General features: G+C 44.3%; 1 protein-coding gene across 1 annotated transcript in view; it reads right to left on the bottom strand.

The window, feature by feature from the left end:
* Nucleotides 1–17,172, bottom strand: part of LOC126119666 (discoidin domain-containing receptor 2-like) — a 449,482-nt gene that overhangs the window by 116,588 nt on the left and 315,722 nt on the right. The window lies entirely within an intron of this gene.

Raw genomic sequence — 17,172 nt, 5'->3', positions numbered from 1 at the left:
ACAGCAAATTTCTGAAGTATTCGTAACAAAGTTTCCGAATTTACTGCCCTCCAGGAAAGCTCTCGATCTCAAATAATTCTCGGGACCGCTAGCTAGCTGAAAGTCGAGGTACAATGTCTGATATATTTAGTGATTCATGGAAAGTATATATTCAAGGAAATTTCGCGGTCAGTGAAATACCCAGATCAACATTACTTGAGATGACTTTAACGCACCAAGTATAGACAAGTGATAATGATGGTTTGTGGGGCGCTCAACATTCTGGTCATCAGCGTCCGTACAAGTTCCAAATCTTTCCATTTGCAATCTCGGCAATTCCCAAATGATGATGAGATGATGAGGAAAACACAAACACCCAGTCCTCGTGTGGACAAAATGCCCGACCCGGCCGGGAATCGAACCAGGGACCCCGTGATCCAGAGGCAGCAACCCTAGCCACTAGACCGCGAGCTGCGGACAACTATAGACTAGAACGTCTATGGATTCACTGCAGGTGGTACGGGCAGACCGTCTTGAGGAGTATTTCTGAACATGTTTTCCGAAAACTACCCTCAGCATCTAATAAGGGAATTCAAACTCAGCAGAAATATTTCAGACCTTACGACTGCCAATAGGCCTGACCTTATAGCCAGTGTCGGAATAGAAACAGGAACTACTGATCATGACGTCATCATAGCAATGGTGGTTACTAAAGTTGATAAATCCGCCAATAAGCCCAGAAGAGTGTTTATGCTAGAAAGAAGGAGATAAATAGTTGTTAGCAACCCACCTCGACAATGAAAAGGCTTTGCTTAGCTCCAGAACGACAGACGTAAAGGGATTATGTGCAATGTTTAAACTGATTGCATATCGCGCTCTGGAGTTGTGTGTTCCAAGTAAGTGGATTAAAGGTGGAAACGACCCTCCGCAGTTTAATAACCACATTCGGAAAATGATGAGGGAATACAGATTGTTGCATTCTCGAAAGAAAAAGAGTACGCAAATATTGATAGGCAGAAGTTTGTAAAAATTCGTGTGTCCGTAAGAAGAGCAATGTGTTATCTTCGATCGTAACATACTAGCGAAAGATCTTGTCGAGAACCCAAGAAAATTGTGGTTGTGAGTGAAATCAGTAAGCGGGTGGAATGCTTTTACCCAGACATACTTAGTCCAGTCTTGTGTGGCAATAAGAGATGGCAAAAGGGAAGCTGAAGCTCTAAAATTCACTTTTAAGAAACCATTCACGCATGAGGATTGAGCAAACATACCGTTGTTTGACTCTTGTACAAACTACCGCATGGAGGACATGTGGAGGAGAATCTGAAATGGTTGAGACAAATACGTCACGAGGTCCAGATGTAATCCCAGTTCGCTGTTACAGAGAGTACTCTGTTGCACGGGATTTTCACTTAGCTTGCATTTTTCGCGAATCTCTCGCCAGGCGAAAAGTCCCAAGCGAATGGGGAAAGACGTAGATGACTCTTACATATTGACTTCTGTACATACGACCCGCGTACCTACGGACCAATATCCTTATCATCGGTGTGATGCAGAATTCTTGATCACATTCTGAGGGCGAGTATAATAAATTTCCATGATATCCTACAAACCATGGATAGATGGAGGTGAAACGTCAGTCTCCATATTCCTAGACTGCCAGATAGCATCTTAAGTAATAGGGACTAAGTACGCGGTCCTCGACGGTGAGAGTTCACCAGTGACAAGGGTACCAGGTTCACCGCTGGCAACGGTACTGTCAGGGAAGTGTGATAGGATCGCTTTTATTCTCTATAAATATAAATGACCTGCCGGACGGGGGGAGCAGCCAATTTACGGATGCTTGTTAATGGCGCTGTGGTGAACGGAAAGGTAACGTAGCTTAGTGACTGTGGGAGGATATAAGATGATTTACACAAAATTTCTGGTTGGCGTGATGAATGGCAGGTTGCTCTAAATGTAGAAAAATGTAAGTTAATGCAGATCAGTGGGAAAAGCAGTCCCACAAATTTCATATATAGGATTATTAGGGTGCAGCCTTTCACAGTCTTTTCGATTACATTTCTGGGTGTAACGTTGCAAAGTGATTTGAAATGGAATGAGCACGTTAGGTTAGTTGTAGGGATGGTGAATGCCCGACTTCGTTTCATTGAGAGAATTTTGGGGAAGTATAGTCCTTCAATAAAGAATACGACGTATATAACGCTAATGTGACCATTTGTTGAGCACTATTCTAGTGTTTCAAAGACATCGAACCAATTAAGGGTGCGGCTGCTTGATCTGTTCGGTCAGCAGGCAAGTATTACGCAGGTGATTCCTGAACTCCAATGGGATTCCGTGGATTGGAGATGATGTTCTTTCCGCAAGACGCTATTGCACAATTTATAAAACCGACATTTGAGACCGACAGCAGATCGATTCTACGTTTCCCGTAGGAGCCATGAGGATAAGATGCAAGATATGAAAGCTCTTATGGAGGCTTTTAGACAGTCGTTATTCCCTCGCCCTACTTGCGTGTGTAACACGATAGAAAGTTACTAGTGTTGGTACATGATAGCCTCCGCCATTCACCGTACGGTTGTTTGCCGACTAGAAGTAGGCATGTTATAACTGTTCTTTCAAACTGTACCCAGATCTGTCCAGATCATTCACAAGTGGAGCCTGCGAATAATAATTTGCGTTACCTCTTCGTACGTGCAACTACATACTTGGTAATATTTATACTATCCCTTCACAGGGGTGGTGTGGAAGAAGCAAGGTAATCCTTCACCTGTAAGAGCTCTACGTAACTTTTTTCCGAAAGTCGACACTTTTCTCCAGTGTACAAACTGGAAAAACAAAATATAAAAATTAGTTTTGGAGGAGTACATTTTATTATCAACACAATTGTACGTTACATACTAAAACTGAGTTGAATTTACTTTCATTAATAACGAAAATGTACTGAAACTTTTATGTAACCAACCATTGTGCCGATATATTTTACTGGTGAAGATATGAGCTTTGGATTCCATTCCGACGAACTATTCTCTCACTATCCTTACAGCTCCTCTAGTCATCTTAAGAGGATTCTAGTACGTGGTGGATACTCCGAATCTTCAAATACGAGCCGGCCGGAGTGGCCGAGCGGTTCTAGGCTCTACAGTCTGGAACCGCGCGACCGCTACGGTTGCAGGTTCGAATCCTGCCTCGGGCATGGATGTGTGTGATGTCCTTAGGTTGGTTGGGTTTAAGTAGTTCTAAGTTCTAGGGGACTGATGACCTCAGAAGTTAAGTCCCATAGTGCTCAGAGATATTTGAACCATTTTTTTTTCAAATACGAGGAACTTCCTGCAGTACTTGAGAAGCAGGCACCGTTTGCTTTCCATGCAATAAACGAAATCTTCGTTCCACCAACAATCTGTAACATTCCGACGCATTTTTTATCACTACTCCGTAAAGGCACCAGCTATCGTAGTGTGACTTCGAAGTGAAAGTTCGGTAAAAACTCCTCCCACACAGGCCATGAAGGCCCAAAGGTACCGACTGGCCGCCGTGTCATCCGCAGCCCACAGGCGTCACTGGATGCGGAAATGGAGGGTCATGTGGTCAGCACACCGCTCTCCCGGCCGTATGTCAGTTTCTGAGACCGGAGCCGCTACTTCTCAATCAAGTAGCTCCTCAGTTTGCTTCACAAGCGCTGAGTGCACCTCGCTTGCCAACAGCGGTCTTCAGACAGGATGGTCACCCATCCAAGTGGTAGCCCAGCCCGACAGCGCTTAGTCTCAATCCATGGTCGTCTCTATACGACTGCATCTCTCAATTTTGTCTCCGATTCTTGTTCTACTTAGTATTCATCCACCGCCTATCAACCATTCCCAGACCTCCCGTCAAAATCCAGTAGAAATAACCGCAGTTTCTATTACCTTAACAGCTCAAACTTCCTGAACGTGGGGTATTGCTTGGTACAACGCTTTCGAGCTAAGAAAGCGATGTGACTTCTTGTCACGTATACCGTAATGGAAAACTGAATGCTGCGGTATGTTCCAATATTTCATCGGGATCGGATAACTGTCGTAGAAAATGTACTAATCTCTGTAGCTAACAGTATGATCTTAGTTAGCACCCATTGGATACCTGTTTTGTGGGGAAGGGTGAGAAATGTTAACTTAGAACCACTCAAACTTACCCTGCAAAGATGTATCGCAGCAAACCTACTTTACTGGTAGTTATTACAACGCATTTAAGGTAACCAATATGTTCCTTTGAAAGAGATACCTCCATTAAACAGTAAGGTCTATTACTGTCCTTAACTCTGTGGTGAATCGTGTCCACCAAAATGGAGAGATTTTGCTGGTCGTTTCTTTTCAATTAGTCCTGAGGTTATAAATGCACGCAGTCCACTGCAGTGTGCCCTTCCTGTTGATGCTGTGCTCTGCATGCATTTTCGGCTTTATGTCTGCGTGAAAAGGCCAAGGAAGCGGCCAGTAAAAGCTGTCCACTGCAGTTAAAATGGCGCACTACAGGTTTAAGGACACTTTCAGTCTGAAGCTATGCCATCAGTACAAAGACTAACGAGGAAAATGACAAATGAAGCCATTCGTGATGAATGTTTGGCTCAAATGGCTCTGAGCACTATGGGACTTAACATCTGAGGTCATCAGTCCCCTAGAACTTAGAATTACATAAACCTAACTAACCTAAGGACAGAATACACATCCATGACCGAGGCAGGGTTCGAAACTGCGACAGTAGCGGTCGTGGGGTTCCAGACTGAAGCGCCTAGAATCGCTGGGCCACATCGGCCGGCGATGAATGTTTAACAACATCGAGAGCGAGTTCATGTGTCTTTTATTTCCAGGTCATTATCCACATACAACGTCGTTTGTTTCCTACTACATTATGAGAAGAGTTAAAGTGATTTGCTGTTGCTTACCTATCAGCTGAAATATCTGTGTAAAATTCGTAAATAAAAAAGGAATACTTCATAATGAAGAAATAAGAATCCATGGGAACCCAGATATGGGCTATCGCGGTAGAGTTTAGAGCCCTGATTTTCGTATCTGGATGTTTTTAACATGCGCTAGCAATTCATAGACAAAATATAAGGTATCACAAGACATAATGTTAATATGTAAATTGAAGGTGGAGGGCGGCGAAAGGAAACGAAAAGGAAGGAACTAATGATATCAGCTTCATCGGGTCTTTATGCGGAATCAGCAGCAACGAGTGAAAATGTATGGCGGTCCGGGACTCGAACCCGGAATCTGCTGTTTATTAGGTAGTTACGTCAACCACTACTCCATCCGGACACAGAGTTTTCCGCAAAACCTTGGACTGTCTCGGCAGGCTCCACGGCCCACACATACTCTCACCTGGCGCCACCTATCTGCGGTCCTCTTCCATGTTCTCTATGCTCGCCAATTTTAGATTCCCGCTAGAGGTCTTACATAAATGTGCATCCGAAGTGAATGCTGTGGATTCATTGCCCATCGAGGCGAATCATGTTCATGAATGCATGGTGTCTGTTCCTTCGGACATTTCCGAAAAGACAGACAAGACGCATTTATATAAATGATGTAAATTGTCATCAATTGCGAACTCACAATTAAATGTACAATTATTCGCTGACCACTACGTGCGTAATAGATAGAAATTTGATGGAAATATTTAACAAAAGCCCAAGCCGTTTTCTATTGATCTCACTACATGCCGGATACATTTACCGTATCCAACCGCTCCCACCATTGTGTTTTATCTCCAGTGGAACTGAGAACTATGTTCCTACATCGCCGAAGTATCCGTGATGTCATATCGTCAAGTGACTGATGAAAGCAAGGATCTTTATTACGTCCAAGATAGCTCGAGCTACAGCGCCTTTTTGTGTGTCAGAAATACTCCATTTGGCCGAAGACAACCAAAGCAACAGTGATACAGCGATGAGGATTTGGAATGGAGAAGAAAGAGACGGAAATACCCGGTACTCGGTAAAAACGTGAATTGCTGTGGTTTCTGCTAGCTAAAAGTTGGAAGACGCTAACACCTTTTATCTCTGTTATGATCAAAGATTGCCAGACGAGCAGACATCTTCCAAGGAAGATATTGGTATGTTGGCCGTGTCATCTGATAATTCGCTGCCATCAACGTCCACAGCTCCAACCAGTTTTGACTTGTCCTTCAAGACCTTCGACTCGCAGCCTAATTGGTTGACTGACAGCGCCCCTATACTGTCGATATTTTAGGTTACGAGACCATGACTGTTAAGTACTGTAAGTGAGACTCCATAATGTCGGCACACAGAGGCAGTTCCTTCACACTGCAAACCGCCGAGGCAGTCATATATCACTTGGGTGGCCGATCTACGCTGTCTCCGCCGCAAGTGTAATTTCCTTTGTGCCAATTCTGTAAGCAGACACTCGTATGCTAGCTCAGTGATCCGTGGCTAATGTTTCTGTTGGCTGTGGATGTGCTCACAGGACGTGGACGGAATGGTCTAATACAAGTAGTTCAAGCATTCTGCGTCGAGTGAAAGACGTTTAACAGGATTACTCTGTCCTGAAATAACAATTCAGTTGTTAAGGGGGAAGAATGTAACTTTTACGCTGTTGGTGCATGACTAGGGGCTTGGAAAAATAATAAAGGAAGTGCAAAGAACATATGACTGGATAAATGGGAAAATTGGGAAAAATCTGTATCAGTCAATGTGTTATTCTGTGTGGCAAAGATACGTATGCTAACCAATTAGTGAGTTGCAGCCATCATCCACCGAGATTCAGTGACAGTATGAAAAGGAATGTAGTAAGATGAAATTCTTTTACACTTGGTTGAATTTCTGTGAAACGTTGAAATACTGCTGTTGGATCGAGACTTGACGCTGCTCTGTCGATTTAGCCACCCACGTACACAACTCAAGCACACACATGTCACTGACTCTTTTCCATATTTTCCGTATCCTCGTCACATGAAATCAAAACCACACTTTGTGAAATGTAGCGTAGAATTGCTATCCGACCATGTCTTGAAGCCGTGGTTAAGAAAGTCTTAAATGTTGAAGGGCTCAGTGGGCATTAGAAGCTCAGTTCGTGAACCATGGATGGGTGATTCACTTGACAGATTAGCGCTGAACAATGTCAGGTAGCTGAACAGTAACCTTGGTACAGCACAGCATTGTGAGTGCTCACTTGAAATTAACGAAAATTTAGATTAAGTGTCCCGATTTTAGATGGCACAGGGAGATGATAGGAGTCATGAAACAAGTATAACTAATAACCCCCCTCCCTCCCAGTCACAAATACCTCTACACTTTTTTCCTATAACCTTTAATCAAGGACACGTAGTCTTACGAGTAGAATCTTTGACTAGTAATCAATACGTCCTGTGTTCGAACCTAATCATTGCTTAAATTCTGAATAAAAATCATCAGAAATGGAGACCGAACACTTCCGGTATAACAACGAACCTTTTTCTGCCAACTGCTTTATCAAAGAGGGAGAAAGAGTGGATAGAAGTTCAGGGTACCATCTTGCCCTCAGAGATGCTAAACGGCAAGAGCATGAAGAAGGCAATAGAAACCATTGCATTAAAGACACCTAATGTATATTCAGTGACATGTCGCATGTGATTGAAAAAGCGTCAGGGTGATTTCTCTACTGGCAAAAGACTCAGGTTTAGTCCCCCTTTCGGACCTCTTGGAGCTGACTGCCAAGAGGGAGGTGACCATGAGAAAAAAGATGGAATAGACAACAACATTGAACCATTCTACGAGTCGGTCAGGGACTGTCGGAATTTTGAACGTGGTAGGGAAGCTAGAAAATCTCAACAGGGAAATGCTGTGGCTCATTCTAGATACTGTGGGGGTCTATGAAGTGAAATGGAAAGAAGACAAGTATTTCTGGTCAGATGATTATAGTTCAATATCAGCAGCGGCACAAAATGGAAGACCAGGAGCATAATTCGTTATGAATAGAATGGTACGGCAGAGAGTTGCTGTGAACAGTTCAGTGGTAGTATTGATATTGCCAGAATCGACAGAAAACCGGCGCTGACAACAATAATTCAAGTAAACAATTCGACGTCTGAAGCACGGGATGACCAGATAGAGAAAATATATGGGAACAATGAACCGGTAATTCAGAACGTAAAGGCAGATGAAAATCCAGTGATCGTAGAGAACGGGAACACGATTGTAGGGGAAGGAGTAGAAGAAACGGTTACGGGAGACGTAGTAGTAGGAACGAGAGAGGAAAAAGTCTAACTGAGTTCTGCAATAAATTTCAGCTAGCAACAGCGAATATTCCGCTCCAGAATCATTAAGGGAGGAGGTGCACGTGCAAAAGGACCGGAGGCACGGGAAGATTCTAGCTGGATTACATCATAGTCAGACAAAGATTTTGATAACAGATACTGGATTGTAAGGCACATCCAGGAGAAGATAAAGACTCAGACCACAATTTAGTAATGATGAAGAGTAGAACGAAGTTTAAGAGAACCTTACGAAAGAATCAGTGTCTAAGGAAGTGGGATACTGAAGTGCTGAAGAAGGATGAGGCGCTTTTGAAGTTCGTTAACGGACAGGACATCTAAGAAATGTGCAACCACATATATTGGAAATATTAAAAAAGCAATAGAAAGGTATTTGTAAAGAAACTTCGGCTAACAAAAGAGATAATTAAGTTTATCGACGGAAAAAGGAATTACAAGGGGATCACGGGAATACACCAATACAAATCAGTTCGGAATGAAGCAAACAGGAAGCGCAGAGAAGCCAAAGGGAAATGGCTTCAGGAAAAATGTGAAGGAATCCAAAAATAAATGTTAGTCGGGCGCACTCACTCGGCATATCGAGATGTGAAAGAAAATTCGATGAAACTAAAAGCAAGGTCGGCAACGTTAAGAGTGCAACGGAAAACCCATTGTTAGAAGCAGAGGAGAGAGTGGATAGGTGGAAGCAGTATACTGAAGGCATCCATTAGCGGCAGAAATTCTCTGATGACGTTATACAAGAAGAAACTGGAACTGATATACAACAGATGGGACATTTTGCATTAGAGTCAGAATTTAAAAGTGCTTTGTAGGACTCAACAAGGTCAAATAAGGCAGAATGGATAGATAAAGTTCTAAAAACATTGAAACGGCAACCAAACGACTCTTCGGGTTCGTATGTAGAATCTAAGAGACTGGGGATGTACCATCAGATTTTCGGAAAAACGTTATCCACTCAAGCAAGAGCTGATAAGTGTGAGAACCGTCGCACAATCAGAGTAACAGCTCGTGCATCCAAGTTGCTGACAAGAATAATGTACAGAAGAACAAGAGAATTAACTGAGGATCTGTTAGATAATTCACAGCGCAGTAAATCCGAACTGAGTATCTTGCCACAAGATGAAAATATGTGTTCTTTATCAAATTAAAGACGCCAACTGCGAAACTGGAATCAGGAATGTTCCATCAGGTATCAGTTTTGCTGGAAAAAATGCGCCACATTATGCCACTTTCAAGAAACCTGGAATCGCCTTCATAACAATACAGGAATTAACACACAGTTCATGTAAAAATGTTCAAATGTATGTGAATTCCTAATGGACCAAAATGCTTAGGTCATCGTTCCCTAGACTTACACAAAACTTAAACTAACTTATGCTAAGAACAATACACAAAGCCATGCCCAAGAGAGGACTACAACCTCCGACGGGAAGGGCCGCGCAGTGCGCGACACAGATCATGTAACAAAAGTAATTGGGTATATTAAAAAAAATAATATAAAATGAAAACAGTTCGAGAAAGCTGATACTACACTTGAAATTTACTTATAAGTTGGAAACTTTACGTTTGTTGGTGGATGGTGAGACTTCTTGTGGGAGTGTTCGTTCGTGACCATCTTTCTTTATATTCTTTCCATGGCAGCTATATCTTCGTAAAATCGCTCACATCTCTAAGATTAGGTGGGAATAAATCCAAATAGGAATGAAGGAAATATAATGTCAGGGACATTGCTCCCCATAGCGTTCTAACAGTCCAGCGTGTTCCCAGAATGAGATTTTTCACTCTGCAGCGGAGTATGCGCTGAAATGAAACTTCCTGGCAGATTAAAACTGTGTGCCGGACCGAGACTCGAACGCGGGACCTATGCCTTTCACGGGCAAGTGCTCTACCAACTAAGCTACCCAAGCACGACTCACGCCCCGTCCTCACAGCTTTACTTCTGCCAGTACCTAGTCTCCTACCTTCCAAACTTTACAGAAGCTCTCCTGCGAAACTTGCAGAACTAGCACTCCTGAAAGAAAGGATATTGCGGAGATATGGCTTAGCCACAGCCTGGGAGGTGTTTCCAGAGCGATATTTTCACTCTGCAGTGGAGTGTGCGCTGATATGAAACTTCCTGGAAGATTAAAACTGTGTGCTGGACCGAGACTCGATCTCGGGACCTTTGCCTTTCACAGGCAAGTGCTCTAGCAACTGAGCTACCCAAGCACACCTCACGCCCCGTCCTCACAGCTTCCTGAGTTCGAGTCTCGGCCCGGCACACAGTTTTAATCTGCCAGGAAGTTTCATAGTCCAGTATGTGTTCCGTCATTTCCGGTAATTTTCAGATATTATGTTTCCCCAAGAAATGTATCATACATGTAAACTTCCACCAAGTCACGGTTCTGAGGCCGGCCGAGGTGGCCGAGTGGTTTTAGGCGCTACAGTCTGGAACCGCGCGACCGCTACGATCGCAGGATCCTATCCTGCCTCGGGCATGGATGTGTGTGACGTCAAAGGTAATAAACTTCCACCAAGTCACGGTTCTGAGGCCGGCCGAGGTGGCCGAGTGGTTTTAGGCGCTACAGTCTGGAACCGCGCGACCGCTGCGATCGCAGGTTCCTATCCTGCCTCGGGCATGGATGTGTGTGATGTCCTTAGGTTACTTAGGTTTAAGTAGTTCTACGTTCGAGGGGACTGATAACCTCAGAAGTTAAATCCCATAGTGCTCAGAGCCATTTGAACCAGTTGAACCATTTGAACGGTTCTGAGGCCCAATGAAAATTCTTCCTTTAATTTCGACAGTGCTAATGGAAAGAAAAATTCTAGAGTCAAAACTGAATATCCTGGCCATTTTTGTCCATCGATTTCGCGAAATTCTTCATAAAGCCAAAGTTTAATACTGGTGCTAACAGTAAACTCTCTTTTTCAACAAGGGGCTCATGCGACACATTTTTTCACCAGGACTCAAAATTTATCTAGAGGACCATTCTTTGACTACGTAATGGTCTTTTCATGCCCTACTATCTAAGTGAGACAAGGAACAGCATCATTTTTTGTAACCAGGAGCATTCTCAGAAGTAGGCCCAGAATTTTGATTTCACCATAGATTTTCCAATTATGATTCGAATAGCCAGTGTAATTCAGGAGTAGCTTTATGTTCTCTTATTTCGTTTAACTGAACGGAATGAGCCACTGGTATCGATGGTTTCTCGTTTCCATTATGTAAGAGAACACCTTTGAGACTACTCTATGAGGAATCTATAAACAGGCACCACTCTTCCAAATATTGACGCATCCCACATTTTGTGAGCAGCCCATTTACACTGAAGGGCCAAAGAAACTGGTATAGGATTACGTATACAAATTCCGGGATAGTAAACTGGCAGGATATGGCGCTAAGCTCGGCAGCGCCTGTATAAAACAATAAGTGTCTGGTGGCGTTGTTAGATCGGTTACTGCTGCTGCAATGGCAGTTTATCAAGATTTAAGTGAATTTGAGCGTGGTGTTACACTCTGCTCACGAGCGGTGGGACACACCATCACCGTGGTAGGGATGAAATGACGATTTTCTCGTACAACAATTGCACGAGTGCACCGTAAATATCAAAAACCCGGCAAAATATCAAATGTGCGACATCGCTCCGACCTCAAAACGATCTTGCAAGAACGGGACCAACGACGACTGAAGAGGATCGTTCAACGCGACAGAAGTGCAACGCTTCTGCAAATTGCTACGTATTTCAACGCTGAGCCACCAACAAGTTTCTGCTTACGAACCATCCAACGAAACATCATCGATATGTAATAATTTTTTCATAATGGGGGGCCACAGTCATAATATATTTCCTTAAAGTCAGTAACGCCATTAGACTCTAGTTTATTTGCAGTGTTACATTTACATTTACACTGGCCGGCCGGAGTGGCCGTGCGGTTCTAGGCGCTACAGTCTGGAACCGAGCGACCGCTACGGTCGCAGGTTCGAATCCTGCCTCGGGCATGGATGTGTGTGATGTCCTTAGGTTAGTTAGGTTTAATTAGTTCTAAGTTCTAGGCGACTGATGACCTCAGAAGTTAAGTCGCATAGTGCCCAGAGCCATTTGAACCACTTGAACATTTACACAATCATGATTTCGGCTTAAAAGTGCCATTATCAAGTGTTTTAAGTGTTATGCAGTGCCTAAGATGGCATCTATCTATCTATATCCGAATCCCGCTCCAGCTACTGCCGGGTCTGGGTGCTGATGAGTCCTCTCCTTTTGGCTCGGTCCTCCCACCACTTTTCTTCCTCCACTTGCTGCCAGGTCACACCTCTCCTTTCTACAGATAATCTCACTTCCATTTTCCACCGTGTTCTTGGGCGCCCTGGAGGTCTTTTCCCATCCATCTTTTGTTCTTCCATTATTTTGGGGAGTCTCTGCCCATGCATCCTCTTAACATGACCATACCATCTTTATCTCTTTCTTTCAATTTCTTCTCTCACACTTTCTTGTTTAAGGTCCTTTCTACTCTCTACATTCCTTACTCTGTCCATTCTTGTTTTTCCCTTAACTGCTCTGAGGAATTTCATTTCCCCTGCTTGCAGTCAGCTCCAGTACCTTTCTGTCATTGTCCATGTTTCTCCATCATAGGTGACAATAGGGATGTAATAATTCTTATACATAAGGAATTTTGCTATTTCTGAATTTCATTATTCCTAATCAGGTGTTTTATTGTTTTGTAGAAATTGCCTCCTTCTGTAACCTCCCATTAATTTCGTTAGTTATTCTTCCATCCGTAGATATTTCACTCCCTAAATAAGTGAAACCTTCTACCACTTTGAGTGGTTCTCTATTCAAGGTAAGATGGCATACTCTCGTATTTAAAATACACTATTAGACACATTGTCTATGGGTCTATATTTCTGGTAAAACCTACTGCTTTGTTTCACCGAGTATGCCATCTTGACGCAAGATGGTATACTTGGTGAAACAAAGCAGTAGACTTTACCAGAATTATCGACCCTTAGACAATGTGTCTAATTGTGTATTTTAAATACGGGAGTATGCCATCTTAGGCACTGTATAATACTTAAAACACTTGATCAAGGCGCTTTGCGGTCGAAATCATGACAGTGTAAATGTAAATGTAACACTGCTAACGAACAACAGTCTAATGGTGGTACTGACTTTAAAGAAATCATCGATATGGGTTTTCGGAGTCGAAGGCCCATTCGCGTACCGTTGATGACTGCACGACACAAAGCTTTACGCCTCGCCTGGTCCCGTCAGCGCCGACATTGGACTGTTGATGACTGGAGACATATTGCCTGGTCGGACGAGTCTCGTTTCAAATTGTATTGATCGGATGGACGTGTACGGGTAAGGAGACAACCGCACGAATCCATGGACTTTACATGTCAACAGGAGACTGTTCAAGATGCTGGAGGCTCTGTAATGGTGTGTAGCTTGTGCAGGTGGAGTGATAAGGGTCCCCTGATACATATACACTCCTGGAAATTGAAATAAGAACACCGTGAATTCATTGTCCCAGGAAGGGGAAACTTTATTGACACATTCCTGGGGTCAGATACATCACATGATCACACTGACAGAAACACAGGCACATAGACACAGGCAACAGAGCATGCACAATGTCGGCACTAGTACAGTGTATATCCACCTTTCGCAGCAATGCAGGCTGCTATTCTCCCATGGAGACGATCGTAGAGTTGCTGGATGTAGTCCTGTGGAACGGCTTGCCATGCCATTTCCACCTGGCGCCTCAGTTGGACCAGCGTTCGTGCCGGACGTGCAGACCGCGTGAGACGACGCTTCATCCAGTCCCAAACATGCTCAATGGGGGACAGATCCGGAGATCTTGCTGGCCAGGGTAGTTGACTTACACCTTCTAGAGCACGTTGGGTGGCACGGGATACATGCGGACGTGCATTGTCCTGTTGGAACAGCAAGTTCCCTTGCCGGTCTAGGAATGGTAGAACGATGGGTTCGATGACGGTTTGGATGTACCGTGCACTATTCAGTGTCCCCTCGACGATCACCAGTGGTGTACGGCCAGTGTAGGAGATCGCTCCCCACACCATGATGCCGGGTGTTGGCCCTGTGTGCCTCGGTCGTATGCAGTCCTGATTGTGGCGCTCACCTGCACGGCGCCAAACACGCATACGACCATCATTGGCACCAAGGCAGAAGCGACTCTCATCGCTGAAGACGACACGTCTCCATTCGTCCCTCCATTCACGCCTGTCGCGACACCACTGGAGGCGGGCTGCACGATGTTGGGGCGTGAGCGGAAGACGGCCTAACGGTGTGCGGGACCGTAGCCCAGCTTCATGGAGACGGTTGCGAATGGTCCTCGCCGATACCCCAGGAGCAACAGTGTCCCTAATTTGCTGGGAAGTGGCGCTGCGGTCCCCTACGGCACTGCGTAGGATCCTACGGTCTTGGCGTGCATCCGTGCGTCGCTGCGGTCCGGTCCCAGGTCGACGGGCACGTGCACCTTCCGCCGACCACTGGCGACAACATCGATGTACTGTGGAGACCTCACGCCCCACGTGTTGAGCAATTCGGCGGTACGTCCACCCAGCCTCCCGCACGCCCACTATACGCCCTCGCTCAAAGTCCGTCAACTGCACATACGGTTCACGTCCACGCTGTCGCGGCATGCTACCAGTGTTAAAGACTGCGATGGAGCTCCATATGCCACGGCAAACTGGCTGACACTGACGGCGGCGGTGCACAAATGCTGCGCAATTATCGCCATTCGACGGCCAACACCGCGGTTCCTGGTGTGTCCGCTGTGCCGTGCGTGTGATCATTGCTTGTACAGCCCTCTCGCATTGTCCGGAGCAAGTATGGTGGGTCTGACACACCGGTGTCAATGTGTTTTTTTTTCCATTTCCAGGAGTGTAGATACGACTCTGACAGGTGACACGTACGGAAGCTTTCTGTCTAGTCGCCTGCATTCATTAATGTCCATTGTGCATTCCGACGGCTTGAGAAGATCCATCAGAAAAATGCGACACGCCACACGTCCATAATTGCTACAGAGTGGCTCCAGGAACACTCTTCTGATATTAAACATCTCCGCTGGCCACCAAACTCCCCAGAGATGAACATTGAGCGTATCTGTGATTCCTTGCAAGGTGCTGTTCAGAAGTGGTCTCCCCCCCTCGTGCTCTTATGGATTTGAGGACAGCCCTTCAAGATTCATGATGTCAGTTCGCTGCAGCAGTACTTCAGACATTATTCGAGTCCATGTCACGTCATGTTGCAGCATTTTCGCATCTCCCTTTGATTCAAAATACAACTTGTATGCCATTTTTACGATCGGTGAACTGGGATCTCTTTGAGACTTAGTCCTCAACTCGTCACACACATAACAGGAAATATTCGCTGAATTAACACATTACTTAGACATCACTGAGGGTAAGAAACATGTGAACACCCACAAATAATATTTTTGACGTTGGCGGTTGTACACACGTCAAGAATCGATATTGTCTGATCTCAGAGTAAGATAGTAAATGGTCGATAGTCAATTGACTGATGGATGTGGAATTTCCTTCACCTATCCAAAATGGCTTTCTCCACACCCCTCCCCCCTCTCACTCTCCCTCTCTCTCTACTCCCAGCACCAGGCAATAATATTCCTCAAGTAACAGAATCTGATAAGCGCCGTGACCACAAATACCGCAGCAGAGTGCAGATAAAACTGCGTTTGCAGAAGAAAGATTGGGCGTTAACGAACAATGGTTACCACCACTGTCGCCGGGACACTGAACAATGTAACAAATACATAATTTTTTTTCTGCTGCAAATCCCATATTCGTACTGTATTATAATGGAAACAAGACTGAAGAAAAATTAAGACACGTTCTTAGGATTTCTCGACCTGGAAATAGAGGTCCACAACTTAAAATAGTGAAAGATGTTCGAAATTCTGTGAGAAACTGGAGTAAGTTATAGGGAAGATAGAGCACGTACAATATGTTCAAGGAGCAAGAGGGAACAGTAACAATGGCAGGCAAAGGACGAACTCTTCATATTAAGTGGCGAAAAGGCAGGGATGCGGTTTTCACCCCTACTGTTCAGTCTGTGCGCCGAAGAAGCAATGACGGATATTAAAGAAAAATTCAAGAGTAAGATTAAAATTCAAGGTGAAAATATATCAATTAGAAGATTCGTTGATGAAGTTGTGATCCTCAGAGATAGTGAAAAAGAATTACAAGATCAGTTGAATGAAATGAACAGGCTAGTGAGCAAACAATATACTTTTATAGTAAACGGTAGAAAAACGGAAATAATGAAAGTAGCAGAACTGAGATAGCGAGAAACCTAATATCAAAATTAGTGATCACGAAGTAGAATAAGTTGAGGAATTACACTACCTGGAAGCAAAGTTACCTGTGAGGGACGAAGGAAGGAGACATAAAAAGCAAGACAGCACAGGCAAGAACGGCATTCCTGGTGAAGAGGAGTCTGCTATTTGCAGACATAGGATGTCAGTAAGAAATTACTGAGAATGTACTTTTGAAGCATAGAATTGTATGGTAGCGAACCATTTACTGTGAGAAAAATGGAACAGAAGAGAAGCAAAGCATTTGAAATATGGAACTACAGAAGAATGTTGAAAATTAGGTGCCGGCCGGAGTGGCAGAGCGGTTCTAGGCGCTACTGTCTGGAACCGCGTGACCGCTACGGTCGCAGGTTCGAATCCTGCCTCGGGCATGTATGTGTGTGATGTCATTATGTTAGTTAGGTTTAAGTATTTCTAAGTTCTAGGGGACTGATGACCACAGATGTTAAGTCCCATAGTGTCAGAGCCATTTGATGACGTAGGCTGAAAGTACTATTCTGAGACGAATAAACTACACAGGAAAGGAATTCGTAGAAGACCGTAAAAAGGTATGCTTTTCAGTTAGTAGTACAACTCAAAGGCTGATGTTCGTTCAACAATAACGTTATTGCTTTTTTG

Source organism: Schistocerca cancellata, chromosome 1, assembly GCF_023864275.1.
Source record: "Schistocerca cancellata isolate TAMUIC-IGC-003103 chromosome 1, iqSchCanc2.1, whole genome shotgun sequence".
Lineage (NCBI taxonomy): Eukaryota > Metazoa > Arthropoda > Insecta > Orthoptera > Acrididae > Schistocerca > Schistocerca cancellata.
The sequence above is the reverse complement of the archived record's forward strand: the minus strand, read 5'-3'. Positions and strand labels throughout refer to the sequence as shown.